At 36.1% G+C, this 16,011-nt stretch overlaps 1 protein-coding gene across 3 annotated transcripts in view; it reads right to left on the bottom strand.

Moving 5' to 3' along the window:
* Window positions 1–16,011, bottom strand: part of LOC113233739 (sodium-independent sulfate anion transporter-like) — a 42,118-nt gene that overhangs the window by 23,173 nt on the left and 2,934 nt on the right. Inside the window, exon 1 of one of the 3 annotated variants that reach the window (XM_026468927.1) lies at window positions 5,849–5,872. The exons of the other annotated variants lie outside the window; for them this stretch is intronic. The gene's annotated coding sequence lies outside the window, so the exon portion shown is untranslated. Of the gene's footprint in view, window positions 1–5,848; window positions 5,873–16,011 lie in introns of those variants that run through there. 3 annotated transcript variants of the gene reach the window in all.

Below are 16,011 nucleotides of genomic sequence, written 5' to 3'. Positions count from 1 at the left end.
TATGAAAAAGCTAAAACGTTGAATTTAAATTGTAATGTCATCGCAGTACTGTCTAATTTTGCTTGCTTCGCTGTCAGTCGAACAAACGAAGACTAAAGCGTGAATGACGCTCTGTATAGGTACGGTTTTAACGCCCTACAAGTTCGGACACTTTTTAGCGCGGACACGACGTCCAGATAATTGTAAGTCAATGTATTTGAGTCTTACATTGCTGAGGTGCTCTGGGCAATCAATCTGTGCAATGTTCAGCAAGAAACAGGCATTAGCTACGTTTCTCCGCAGATAAAAATGTAACAGATTTGCTTGATTCGATGTACGTAATCCAAGTAGGGCAATTTTAGTTTGTAACTATTCGATATTGTGTGGCCATAGCTGGATGAATACAACAATAAATTATTGAAAAATGAAAAACTAATCTTACGTCGTTCACACAGGGTTTCAATTTGCAATACCGAAAACGCTACAGTGCGAATGATAGTAATCTTTTGTACACGTTTAGTCACCAGATAACCTATAAAAACTATCACTTTTGAACTGCTTGGAATGTTAAGTGACGTAAGGCGTATTCACTAAAAATCCCACCAGGTATTTTTGGTTAATACGCCTTCCGCACACCAGAAGACAAGATACTATCTTTTTTAACCGGCTTTAAAAAAGGAAGAGGTGCTGAATTCGACTGTAGTATGTTTTTTTCTTTTTTTTAAGAACCGATTTTTTCTTGTTGGAAGAACCTCAGTAGTGGGCCCATTTAAATTTGACGAAAATATTGCACCTCTAAGGGTGGCAATCAAGGGGATGAACGACTTTTGAGGTCGGTTTTTTAGTACTCTGTACTGAGATTATTACGTTACCAAGTGACGGAACGAACGAGTCGTGCGCCTGATGGTAAGCGACACGCCTGTCCATAACAGTTGCAGTGCCACTCAGACCTTTCAAACACAAAGACCTGTCTCATGTGCCTGTAATTTCACCAGCACCCTTCATAACTGGAACTTACTGCTTGGCGGCAGAAAAAGAAAAAAGAAAATCTCAAATGATGTAAAAAAATTTGCTGTTGCCGTGGACTCCCCCGCCTGCTTGACCTATTGGAAATTTCTCAACGTTAGGTACTAAGTAATGAATAAAAATAACTTAATTTTTTTATTTAAGTTAATTTTCTTATTCGGATTTCAGTCGCGTATATTTGTTTTTTCAAAGAAACCAACGTTTCGGACCATTTACAGATTTCATCGTCACGGTTGACTGTTGTTTAAAAAGAAAATCTAAATGATTTAGAACCGAAAAATTGTTTCAATTCCATTTTGTAACAATCGCGAAAACCTAAGAAGTTAATTTTATTGTAAGTAAATATACTAATTTAAAAAATTGTGGAACGATCTCCCATTCGAAATCCGACATTCTAAGTCGCTATCTATTTCCAAAACCGGATTGCGTAAATATCTTCTAATACGGTCCTAGTTTGCAACGTGCATATATTTATTAGTAAGTATAAGTTTATTTAGGTATATTTATATATACATATATTCATGTAGGTATAATATATCGTTATTTATTAAATATTTGATAAATTACTGTCTTTTTATTTTATTTATTTATTTTGTATTTTTTTATTTGTAAAATTGGCACATTACGTCTCCTCTACGATTAGTTTTCCTCTACATCAAAGGTTGTCTGGAAGAGATCGCTCTCAGCGATAAGACCGCCGTTGCCTACATTAGTTTTAAGTTGTTTATGTACTATGTTTTTCTTGTGTGTGAGCAAAAAAGTGTTTAACTATCTATCTATCTTATTTAACCTCGAAGCCGTAGTAGAGTAATGGCTTGCCGCCTCTATAGCAGAGGCCGTGTGGGTTCGAATTCGGGTTCGCACCTATGAATTTCTCGTAATTAATGTGCGAAATTTCATTTGAAATTTACCATTTGACCCATGGCCACCAGTGGGTCGTATAAATGGGTGGATCATGATGATAATGATACAATTTAACCTTAAATAACACTTAGAGAAGTCTAATACATTGTATTATTCATTGACTTATAAATAAATGGACGACGGGTCTAATACAAAAACCACTAAAAAAATGTCCCAAGTCAACCTATTTAAACGTAGTGACATGTAAAGGAATATGAAAAAGCTAAAACGTTGAATTTTAATTGTAATGTCATCGCAGTACTGTCTAATTTTGCTTGCTTCGCTGTCAGTCGAACAAACGAATACTAAAGCGTGAATGACGCTCTGTATACGATTTTAACGCCCTATAAGTTCGGACACTTTTTAGCGCGGACCCGACGTCGATATAATTGTAAGTCAATGGTATTATTGTATTAAGAGTGTTTTAAATTTTGAATTTAAGCATTTGTTTATTATGTTTATCAAGAGTCTATACTACCTCAAATGGCTTTGGTAAATTCTGCATAACATTGCAAATGTTGAATAAATCACTTTGAAAAAAATATATAGCAAAATTAAGCATGTACACTGATTACTATACGATGTAACGCACACACTCAACATAGCCCCGCACTAGGGAAACCCTGTGTCGCGGGTGTCATGGACACACACATAGACAACCACAAATTACACCGAAACTCACGAGAGAAATAAATGTAGGCAATACAAACATTTCTCCCGGCCCGGGAATCGAACCTGGGACCTCTGCGTGGCAGTCATGGTAACCGTTCGGCCACGGAAGCAGTTAAATAAAAAGATACTTATAAAATGTCAAAACACAATTCCTAAAAATTTACGCGATAGAAAAAAAACACAAACGAGGTAAGTTTGTAAGAAATGTTACCAGAAGACCGCTGCATTCAATAAATACTTTATAAAATTACCAATGATTTTTTTTATGTCAACTGAACTAAACAGAACACGGTATATACTTTTCAAATGATTTTTAATATCGTCTGTAAAAAAGATAAATTCTGAAATAAAGCCAGTGCCCTTGCTGCAATATGAATCGCATTAAGTAGTACCTACAGCAAATATTTTAACTCGAGCTGAGGTAACATTATTATCACTAATAAGAAGAAATCATAACGTGGTGAAAAGTGGAGACAGGTACCTTTCTGATCTGCAGCTTGATTTTGATTGTCTCTCCCGATGGAAAACTGCGTCTCTTCCGAGTTGCGATTCACAACTGGCCGATCGAAACTTTTGACATTTCAAATCGGAACTATAGTTGATTTAACTCACAAATTAGAAAGATATAGTAGGAATAAGGGGTCTACTCTCGATTCGAAAACTTAAAATTGTTGATCTCTACTGGATCAAAACTTCATGTAGGTGTAATGCTATCTAAGCTAGATACTGAGGTTCTCTAAATTCAAGCAATAATAAGCAATCACTTAAGAAAGAAACAATTCTTCGGCTATTTACAATAATAATTCAAATATAACACGGAATTTGAGATAACACCGTGGAAAAACAAAAGAAAATTATAATATGTTTTAGTAACATGATTTTTGTGAAATCACTCCACTCACACACATCGCAGACAAAGAAAAATTAAATTTTTGCAATTTTTTTCAATTCAATTTTTCTCTGTGTCTCGCTGTTTAATAATTAAATGAAAAATATGTAATAATTAGCCGAGGTCATCTTAGCTTTATATTGGGCAGAGTCTCGGAGCCGCCTTTCAACAGTTAAAATCCGTAAATATAATAAGGAGGAAAAAGGAATACATTCATCATAACAATAATAACAACTGCCTCCGTTGCCGAACGGTTACCATGTTGGACTATGTCGGGAGAAATGTTTGTATGGCCCACATTTATTTCTCTCGTGAGTTTGGATGTAATTTATATTTGTCTTATGTTATTACAGGGTTTCCCTACTTTGGGGCTATGAGTAAATGCGTTAAAAAAATTAAAAAATAAATAAGTAACTAGTAAATCAAGCAACAATTTTCTTTTCAAAGTAGATAAGAAGATATTTAGACATACTTTTTTAGTGAAATTAGTTATATTTTTTTTATAGGAGTAGTATGGCGTGACTAGACAAGCTCCAATAAAACGTCATAAAAATAACGGCGCAATTTGAAATATTTCAATTTTCAAGTTTCAGCGAAAAAACTTATTGAACCGATTAAGTTACATGCAATTACTTAATCATAATAATTGTGCCATCAACGAACAATCCCCATTCTATTCATAAATTAAAAATTAATCTTTTAGGCTTCGGAAGAGGCAAGAATCTGTAAATAGATATAAAATAGTTATTTGTTATGCCAGACTGCAAAGTTGTTGTGTGTCGAGTGCTTGTATTGAAACCTAAGCAGCTAAGATTGAAAAATAAATTCCTGAGCGTAGTGAGGGTTTCAAGCCACGAGACGCCAAACAACTTTACTCCCGAGCGAAACACACAACTTTTCATCTCTAACCCCTAGCGAGGAAAATGGTAGATGAAAGAAAAACAGTTGAACATCACTTTTTTAATGAAAAGTAAAAGTTAATCTTCGGATGCGTTCTGAATTTACCTCATTAATTGTTATTCTTGCTTGTACTTTTATTTTGAGTGATTAAGCGATTATTGAAATTATTTTAGTTCTTAAACGCATTAAAATAATCTAATAAACACAATTAGTTATCATTGTCAATTTAATGTCAACAATAATAAGAATGAAATGTATCAACGGATTTATATTACTTAAATAAGTAATATACGACTAGTTGCTTATTTCAACGTATTTGAAATCATTATTTTTGTCAGTCCATCGTCAAGCTCGAATTAGAAAAACCTTTTCCACGCTAGCGTGCAAAAAACGCTTTTGCGCGCAGATTTCTAAGGAGAACAAAAGGCTTTCCGAGCTAGTGAGGTGAAAACAAAATTGTTTATATGTAAACAGTTCCAACATCAAAGAACAAATATATTCCGTGTATATGTCTCGTTCTCCGTCCGGTATCCGTCCGGAACAATTGCTATCAAATAAGTAATACCACAGATTACATTAATAGTTACTACGTCATTAATACTCGATGAAATAAATAAATAACGCACACACTCAACATAGCCCCGCACTAGGGAAACCCTGTGTCGCGGGTGCCATGGACACACGCATAGACAACCACAAATTACACCCAAACTCACGAGAGAAATAATTGTAGGCCATACAACTATTTCTCTCGGCCCGGGAATCGAACCTGGAACCTCTGCGTGGCAGTCCGGCATGGTAACCGTTCGGCCACGGAGGCAGTTAAAAAGTTGAAAAGACAATATCAAGTATGAAGCTTCATTTGCATAATGCATCTTTTAATTTGTTCGAATATTACTTATATGATAGTAATTGTTTCGGATGTCTAACGAGAGTATAGGGCCAGACAATAAAATTGGCAGGCTCATAAAGAAATTCGTAAGACCTGCTGACTCGCTCTTGTAATAAGGTTGATTGGAGTGGTAGGCACGATGAGGCAACAGACACTGGTTTTTTTATGATACCAAATGACGAGACAAACAAGTTGAGCGTCTGGTGGTAAACGACACGCCTGTCGACAGCAGTTGCAGTGCCATTCAGAATTGTAAGTCGCAAAGATATGATTTGCCACTGCGTCCGTCACTCTGAGACATAAGTTGATAAATCGGGTTTGTGGCATCTGAACTCGGGATCGATTTAAAGTTGCAACGGAACCTGAATCATCTAGTCCCGGGTTTAGTTGCACCTCGAGAGATAACATTAAATTTGTGTCGTCTGAACTCGAAAACATTTCAAATTTTCAAATCGGGACGCAGTAATGGGTCGAGTCTTGGTGTTTTTTCGATAAAGATCGTATAATGAATACGAAAGGGTATGAATAAAAATGAGAAACGTTAAAGTTGATATTAAATAAAATAAATATAGTAACTTCTTACTGACCTTTATCCGAAAAGTAGCCAAAGTTATCCCGGGTAAGTATGCATAGTTAATCACGAAGCCCTTCCGTTATCGTCTACTAAACTCATTATTTTCGCACGTGCGTAAGTAGACTAATTAATTAACGAAATTGCGTCAATCTCGAATCGAACGTTTAATTGTTCTTTTGCTAATCAATTCATGAATGAGTAGCAATTTTTATTAATTCATCGATAACAAGAAACGAATCGAAGTTGACTCCATCTTAGCGTGTCTTTGTTTCAATCTTACACAGATAACTACGTTATTTAGCGACATGAATTGCGTCAGGTGGCGTTATAAAGTGTATCGTGCAATATAAGATCAGGATAGTAATAATTACATTGGCATTGGTTTTTATTATCGAGAAATTATAAAAGATTGCACGATGGCCTTTTAACGCTTGATAGGTGATAACTGATAACATAGTTATTAAGTGCGGTTAGGATGCAGAATGCCTAATAGCGTGGACCCTGTGCATGGAGTAGTAACTCAAGATTTCTGCTAATCTCTATACTATAGATCGTAACTATGAAATAGGTGAAAATTCGATGCTGATCAATACCCACAGGTATAAATTAAATCTTTAACGTGAAATATAAGAAGTCAGTTTTTTCCTTGTAATATTTATTATTTATTTATATTTGAACACTTCATTGTACCACAAAGTAAATAATTAATTTTTAGAAATAATTCAAATAATTAAAATAATATTTGTGTACAAAGGCGAACTTATCCCATAAAGAGATTTCTTTCAACTAACCTTTGAAAATGTGAGAGGAAAGTTGGTGTTTATGGTACTAAAAATAGATAAATAAAGAAATTGAATATACTATAGTCAATTAATACACAGATAAATTTATTATATCAAATGTACATACGAATATGTTGATAATATTATTAAAATATTATAAAATTATTTTCCAAACTTTGACAAATATGCGTGTCAAACATTGACTTACAATTATATGGACGTCGGGTCCGCGCTAAAAAGTGTCCGAACTTATAGACATTTTTATCGTGGTTTTTGTATTAGACCCGTCGTCCATTTATATGTAAGTCAATGGTGTCAAAAGATGGTATTGTGTGTCCGTGGACTCTGAAATTTTGAAATTTTGGGAGGAGTGCATGACTACAAAAAGGTTAAGAAATCCTAATTTGGCGTGACTGTGGCGAGACAGCCGCGAGTCAGCGGCCCTTCAGTGATTTTTAGTTCACTGCAGTGGCGCTGCAACTGCGTTTCTAAGTGTTTTATGTTTATTGTTGGATTACATAAACACCATCAGCTCTTTGATTCTGTTAAGGTACGGATCTCAGCCGTGAAATGGATATTGAATATAATAAGTAAATCCGATGACATTCCTAAACTTCAATTAACAAGTTGAATTGGTCTCGACGAGTGGTAGACAGATGGTGACTTTTCAGTGTTTACTAATTTGTATCGAGGATTTTGTTAATTTTAAATTAAGTTTCTTCTTTATGATACCAAGTGCCGGGACGAACAAATCGTGCGCCTGAAGGAAATAGAAATAGAAAACATTTATTCCTTAAGTAGACAACACAGTACACATGCATTTTGGAATAATAACAATAAAAAATAGTACTAACTACAAATATATAGAAGAGTACAACGCGTGTGTGCTGTGCTACCAAGGAAACCGTGACCCACTCAGCTTATTGTCGTCTCACTTATGGTGCTACGACGCTGATTTTCAGGGGATCCGGCTACAGAACACACATGACACGGAACATAGTAGCCGTGACAGATTGACAATTATGTCCTTAAAAACGCACAAAATATGTCAGAACGAACAGATTATTGACACAGTACAAGAAGTAATGACGTTACCACTTACATAATATATGCGTTAAAATGTGAAATTAATTTCATAAAACATGTATAAATATTAGAGTTAGTCATTTTGTGATATTAGTTAGAAATAATATCACAAAATGAATATAAATGTAGACAGTTATGTATTTTAACAGTAGACATTATTATGTCACATATAATTAAAAATAAAATTGGTATAGTGAATAATTGAACAAAATTGGCATACAAAAAACAGAACCAAATAAGGAAAAATAATAAAAAATATAAAAAGTACATAATCAAAGGTAAGCGACACGTCTGTCCATAACAGTTGCAGTGCCACTCAGAGCTTTAAATCGCAAAGATTTGAGGGGCACTGTCAGAGTGCGTCACCCTGAGACATAAGTTGACAAGTGCCATGCGCCTGTAATTTCACCGGTACCTTTCAAAACCAGAACACATTACTGCTTGGCAGCAGGAATAGGTAAGGCGTCCGTCCGTACTTCCCTGGAGAAACTCTTACACAAGGAGCTCTCAGGCTACAGAACGATTTTTTTATGTATAATTTCTCTTGGTTATGGCGTCTTACACTACGCAAGTACTAGGTCCCTAAGCAAGAGCTTGTGACACCAAAGTAATCTGGAAGATATTGCTAACTAGCAATAAGGTCACCTGTTGCATCTAGTCTTTTGTTGTGTAATGAGTTTGAATTGTTTTGTAAAAAAATGTTAAGATCCCTCAAACAGGGCTGTGGATTAACTAACCGGTGAAGATCCATCGACCAGGTCCATAGCGTGTTGTTGCTGTCATCGTCACTAACGAAATGGTGTCATCGTCACTAACGAGATTCGGACATTAAGCGGTGTAAAATGGATTGTGGAACAGGCGCTGCCCCGAGCAGAACAATGAGGGGAAGTTATGGAGACAGGAGCTGCGGCTCTACGGCCGGACGTCGGGCCGAGGTCTCAGCCTAGACGACCTACTTTGCAAATTGGTCATTGATCTTGTCATTGTTTTTACACATGAAACGATTCGAAGGAACTATGGGCAGGCATGAAAAATCTCTCCACGCAACAAGTTATGAAATCTAAGAGCCTGTACGCACGGCTTAATTTTACGCGAGGACGACGGCGGGGTGCTGTATATACTAATCGCGTTAACACGCGTCATCTGCGCAGTTGTGAAAAATACGCCACGTGTAATATGGTTCTTAGATCAAAATGACGTGATAGATTCGAAGGGCTGCATGGGGACATGGAAGAAAGAGCACTTTTCAAGGACATTATTATATTTTGAGAGGGTTTTGTTAGTATTTTTTGATTGTCAAGCAGCCAACAGTTGTTTCTATAGCAAAACTGGAATATTGTTTGTAAAGAAGTCAATTGTTCAGAAAATTTATATTTAAGCACAATAATTTGTCTTTCTTTTTAGTATGCAAATTTTTACTATACCTTCTCAAGGACATATTTTAAGGGAATGCTAAAAAAAGTTGAATTGTGATAACAAACGGTCATATAAACCACTGGCCACATATATAGGACGTTTAATCGAAATCAAAAGACGGTTGAAGTCATTCTTTTTTCAAATGAAACGTTTTATACGACGTATACCGTCATTATCATTAATTTTTTTCAAATTAAACGTTCTGATATATGGTTGGTTTAAGACATACACCAGAACGTTCGCACGTACGCATCGAGTATGTAACCAGAAATAGAGACGAAATAAGGGCTATATATTCCTGGTAACACATTAGCGATACAGCTCTTGTAAATATCAACTCTCGATTGCACTGAAATATAGACAGGCCAACTATAAACCTGTGTGTACGTCTCCGTATATTCCAAAAAATATTCTGTATTTTTTGTAATAAAGATAATGTCTGTAACAATGCCGTGCTGTTCTATTCGGTGGTGTGGGAAAAACAGCAAAACATCTAATTACAAAACAAACGGAATCACATTTCATCAGTAATTAAATATTAAATATGTAATTATGCAGTTTTCGTCCATTATAGCAAAGCTCAAGTTAACTGGTCGATTTGAAGTGAAACAGTTGACGACACCCGTCAATTGTTTCGAACTCGAGCTAGCCAATCGGAGCGCAGCTGTTACAGTAATGATATGGCAGAATAGTTTTCAAACAAATTAAATGACATTTCGTCTCTATTTTTGGTTATATACTCGATGTAGGTACGTAACGTACTCTGAGTGGCACTGCAAGTACTCTGGACAGTTGTGTTGCCAGGCGCACGACTTGTTCGTCCCGTCATTTGGTAAAATAAAAAAAGCCGCACACGTGTCAGTATAGTATTAAGTTGTATAATCAAATTTGTTGTTTACTTTGGATGTTAGCTACGCTGTTTTTTGTGTTAATTTTTGTTTTTGTTTATATTACTTTTTTGTGTTTTTTCTTATAATGAGGCGTTGCAACAAATGATTTATATTTCTATTTCTAAATCTTTTGAAATCACTTCGAAAGCATTCGTCTTACATTTTCCGTTTACATTTTCAGAAGCTGGAGTGACGGATTTTTTTGCTCTTATCAGTGCTCGTATATCTTTTGGGACTGACTGCGTCGTTCTGATAATGGCATACCGAGAGTTATTTCCGCCGATACTTTTGGTCCAATTTTTAAGTAATGGCGTTCCATCCACCGCGCCGCAAACAGGAAATTAAACAGACAAATATCTGTGATATCATTATTTCACTTTTACATTTATGTTATTATTTACTACACTCTTCTTTTTGCGCAGCTGTACATAAAGCAGCTCAAAATATCAACACGTAAATAAACAACATAATTATAACATTTTTACAAAAAAAAAACCTGACCTCAAAATGTGGTATTACATCTATTTGTCAAATTTTATTGGTATCGGTTAACGTAAAGTAGGTGAAATCCAATAAACCGAACTCATCTCCTATTTTGCTGTCCTTATAAGTGGAATATTTTCGTCAAATTTGAATGGTACCACTGCTGAGGTAACCTCTTTCCAACAAAAAAAAGAATAATCTAAATCGGTTTATGAATGTCAGAGTAAACAATTAACATACCACAAAAAAAGAACCTGCTCCCATTTTTGAAATCGGTTAAAAAACCATTTGTAACCGACTTCAAAAATAGATGACAATATAGCTTGTAGTGTAATAACGAGTTTAATGTCTGATTATAATATTCTAAATATAATATGTATGTAAATAAGTTATATAAATAACTGAACGTTAGAAGTAATAAATGTATTATTAGATTATTTCCATTTCCGTTGTTTGCCATAATTATGACAGTCATGTTTGATTTTATAAATAAAACCATCAAGTAATTTATATACAGTAATATTCCAGTGTTTATATGTCTGCGGTTTTTGCAAACATGTCGATGTTATATAGAAACCTATTATGTATTTCAATGTGTGATCTAAGCCATAGTAAAAAACTAATAGATTTTCGAAAGTATCGCAAAAACTGGGCGTGATACAAAAAAAGGAAATACCATTTTATGAGTTTCTAAAATGTTATAGCTTTTGATTTTTACTACATAAAGTACCAAAACGAGGTCACGATGACTCAGCTGATAGTAATGAGGTCCCAGGTTCGATTCAAAATTCTTTGATACATTTAGCTAGACCTTAATAATTGTTCTTTTGTGTTATGAAAACCAGCCGATAGAGTAGTGGGCACTAGATGTGAAGGTGGCGGGTTCTATTCCCGATAGAACCAATTAGGGAACCGAATTTTTTAAAATTGGTTTTAGTACTAGTTAATTTTGTTGTCCACGAGACCAGGTAATTAATTGGTGTGGTAGTCGGTACATTATTATTATTGTATTGTTTATTGCTGCCAGAATTGCCAATGGTAACAATGAGATTAACGAACATAAATCGTATTTACAATAGTCTGAATTCGTTGGGCAATGTCATTGAATGTCCTTTTAAACTTTAAATTATACATCACTAAGTGATAATGTATTAATTATTTGTATTCAATATGAGGTGTATTATTAATAAAGATATATTTATTATTATGTCGTTACACTATATGAATAGCAACCTCCCTTATTTTATTGACACGTTTTTTTATAATAAAACTATAAACTTGATTTTTCATTGGTTGACAAGAGCAAGCAAGCTACGTATGGTCGTGCAAAACGAACCCATAAGGTGGTAACGCGTTGACTTTAGGAATAGTACTGTTCGGAGTTGTCAGTGTTATTTTCAAAGACTTCGGCAGGAAAACTTCGCCTCTAATTTCCACTCGTGCCATCGCCGCCGTCGGCTATCAGGTTGCGGCGCCCGAACCGAGCTAAGTGCTGAGGTTGATTGATATAGAGCCAGTAAATAGGATTTAAGAAATAGCGTTAAAAGTTACTAAGTAGTGTAGTTGGCTCTAGTTCCGATCTAATGTTTTTTTTTTATGATATCAAGTCACGTGACGAGGAAGCCGTGCGCCTGGTAAATGTAGTTGCAACGCTTTAAATTGCAAAGACCTGAGGGGCACTGCCACTGCACCCTGCGACATAAAGTTGGCAAGTCCTATGCACTCTTAGGCTGCTAACTTATAAGTAGCATTAGAGCTCCTTGTGACAGAGTTCGTCCAGGGATGTACTGCAACCTTACCTATTTCTGCCGCCAAGCAGCAATGTCGGCATTACCGTATTCCGGTTTTGAAGGGTACACTGATCTTTGCAATTTAAATCTCTGTGGGGCACTGCAACTGTTACGCATAGGCGTGTAGCTTACCATCAGGCGCACGACTTGTTCGTCCCGTCACTTGATATTATTAAAAAAAAAGAATGACTGCATGTTTGCAGTTAATGCGTGAAGACTTAGAATAATAACGCATAGAAAACCTAGCCCGCACACGCTAAGTGAGGCAAATTGAAGCGCGCCCAATGGGCCTACACGAGCGGGCGGGCCTTCAGTGCTCAAGGTCAACTTGCACCGCGAACAGCTCAAGAATTTTAGCTAAAAATGACGAAATGTGCGGTAAATGAGTGTAAAAAAACGTAAGACAAACATAAAATAGATACTAACATCACATTCCTTAAGGAAGTAACGCGTTTCAACCTGTATTTTTATATAAATATTCACTAAAACCGAAAATTAATCTACTACTAAAACTAGCCCACATGAATTTGATTTTTGCCTCACTTATGACAGTTCGTTTGATATGAAACTATCATTCTATGCGTTATTATTCTAAGCGTGAAGTAATCAACTTCATGCAGCTTAGACCACGACTGCAGGAAGTTGATGATAACTTCACGCAGTTGAGGTCACGCATTAACTGCAAATATGCAGTCAATCTGTTAGCAGCCTTACCCTTCAAAACCGCGACGCAGTAATGCAGTAAAGCAGAAATAATAGTAAAAATTAGACAACATCACATAAATTGCTCTGATCCTAAAATAAGTAACTATTATAAAGCACACGACGCAACAACGGAACAACAACGGTGCCACAAACACCCAGACTCGAGATAATATTGAAAAGTTAGTTTCTACATTGACCCGACCCGATCGGACTCGGGACCTTAGAGATGGGTACACCATGAAAACCGGTGTGCAAGCCACTAGACCACGGAGGAGAAAGAGGTAAAAGTACCTACTCTTCTTAGAGGAGATCCAGCAGTGAAACGTACGAGATTGACGATGCATTCTTAAGGCAGCCTATTAACGAAGGCATAGAATCCTCCAAAGTTTAGTTGTAGAACGATTTGACACGGTTGTTTTGTCATTAATTGGTATTTTATTTATGGTTAATTATTCTACGATTAAACGTAATAATTTCATCGTTATGTAAATGTATTTTTTTGTTTTTCATTCACAGCCCCGGCTAGGGAAACCAGAAATTACACCCGAACTCACGAGAAAAGTAAATGTGGGCCATACAAATATTTTTCCCGGCACGGAAATTGAACCGACATCTGCGTGGCAGTCCAGTATGGTAACCTTTCGGTCACGGAGGCAGTTAAAAAAAGGAAGTTTAAAAGGAATTAATTTAAAGTCTTATGTGTATTGCTCCGGATTGAATTAAGTCGCTCTGGTACAGGGAATTTCCCAGTTTAAGGACAAATAATCAACCGGTGTAGTCACAAAAAACTGGATTCCTCTTTTTAACCGTAAACGTTTTTTACATTTGTAATTTTACTTTATTACACATTTGTGTTATTGTTCTATGCATTATACATAATCAATGGCTTTCTAAAATAACGGCTTATCTCAAAATCAACCTAGTTCATCAGGAAGATGGTTTTAAAACAACTGAAGCATATTAATTAATGCTGACGATATCACTGGCACCGGTTCATTGTTGTCACGTGTCTATTTTAATCAAAGAAATTTGAAGGTTTTTCATTATTTTCTATATTTCCGTAGGCGGAGCCAGAATTCCGTAGGGTTAACGGGTTAATTTCTGCCGCCAAGCAGTAATGTTAGCATTACCACCGCTGCTGGTGAACAGGCTACATACAGGCACATGGGACTTGTCAACTTATGTGTCAGGGTGTCGGGCGCAGTGGTAGCGTCCCTCAGTACTTTGTGATTTGAGTGACATTGCAACTGTTATGGACAGACGTATCGCTTACCATCAGGTGCACGACATATTCGTTCCGTTACTTGTTATTAGAAAAAAACCCTGCCGCACTGAAGCGCGCGGAGGTCGTAAAAATTCCCAAGCCCGGAACGCTTCCGCGGCCAAAGCATAAATCTGAAAATGACAGGGGTGCACGAAAGGAGTCTCCCTGCACGACGTGCCAGTTCCTCTCCTATATCTCCTTTCACCACGATATGGCAAGCATAATAATGTCTGCCATCGACAGGACAAGAAGAAGACAGTAAACTATTTAAAATTAGTTCCAATATTAATAATACTGAAGCCGAATATGACGTGTCAGCGGTGACCACTCTCAGTTACATAATTAGAAAATTAGCTAATGGCTATCTACCGGTATCCGTGGCTAATTAACCAAGGTATGTTTGTCATTTCTAAGCCAAGGATACGTCACACACTTCACGTGATTTACTATTTATTGTATTTAGTGACGATGGCGATCACTTTTCCTAAGAGTAACAATGAAAACCGCAAATCATCTAGGCTATATATCAAAGTCAGGTGTCACCACATGTGTCTTCTTGCCTCAAGGATGGTTTCGCCGTGCTGCAGTGATATGAAGCGTGTTAAGGGTACAGTCCTCCGTACACGCTGGCTTTGGTTCTTTGTCCTTCCGAGTCGGTATTTTGCCGTTTAAACCACTTTTTACCAGATTTTGAAGTGACAAACATTTGAGTGTAAAGCGAACTAATAAAATGCTACCGCTAGCAATGTCGTGACATGAGTTTGTATCCGAGACTTATCGAAACGTGTCACGTATCAATAAAAAAAAAACAATGAATGAAACTATTTAAAGATACAAAACTATGGATCAGGGTGGATAATTATCAAAACATTATGATAATTTCGAACTCTGCTTTTTAATAATTATAAATGAACTGACGTTTAGTGTGTACGTGACGGTTAGTAGGGCTTTCAGTCCCGATGCATTTCTGCGTCTCGGGGAAAGAAATCGTAACTCGGCGCGGTCTCATATATCCCGAAAAAACGAAACTTTCGAGATTATTTATGTACTTATGAGTTAGGCGTTTGGGCAGTTAAGACGTGAGATTTTAATCAAGTCTTTTATTAATTCAAATAACAGATTAAAAAATATTTATGAACGGTTTTTCCACTTTTGTAGTGGACACGTAAAAAATAAAGAGCGTTTAATGTAGTTTCAGATGGAGAAGTCTTCTGTACCTGAAACTAAATTACATAAACGCTCTTTCTTTGTTTGTTTTATTTTATTATCTACTATCGTTTTTCAATATTCATAGATTATATATTAAACACCATTGTACAGTGTTGCCATGTCCATGTAAGGGAACAAAAAAGACTTGCTTTACTTAGTTTTTTTTTTAAATTCACAGTGTTGCAACGATGTCATACAGGATAAGAATCTAAGAATGTAACTCGTTACTAATTTCAGTGTTTTTATCTATTTGTTACGAGTCCTTTAATTGCGAGGTCTTCAAAACACTATCGTTTACTTGTGAATGATTAACAGTACCTAATTATCTCTTGCGGTTAAAAAAAACATCGTGACTAAAAACGATTCACAGCACTTGGCAAGCCCTATTCCATAGACACGTTCCGTGCCCAGGATTGGGGTGTAAAGTGGGTTAATAATGATAATGATTCTATATGTGCCTTAGTTTTATGTCGTCATCAGTTAACAGAATTACTGTTTTTTAACCGACTTCAAAAGAGGCTATCCACTCGACAGAATGTTATTTCTTTTTT

This window comes from Hyposmocoma kahamanoa, unplaced genomic scaffold, assembly GCF_003589595.1.
Source record: "Hyposmocoma kahamanoa isolate Upper Pololo Valley unplaced genomic scaffold, ASM358959v1 80, whole genome shotgun sequence".
NCBI classification, from domain to species: Eukaryota; Metazoa; Arthropoda; class Insecta; order Lepidoptera; family Cosmopterigidae; genus Hyposmocoma; species Hyposmocoma kahamanoa.
The sequence above is the reverse complement of the archived record's forward strand: the minus strand, read 5'-3'. Positions and strand labels throughout refer to the sequence as shown.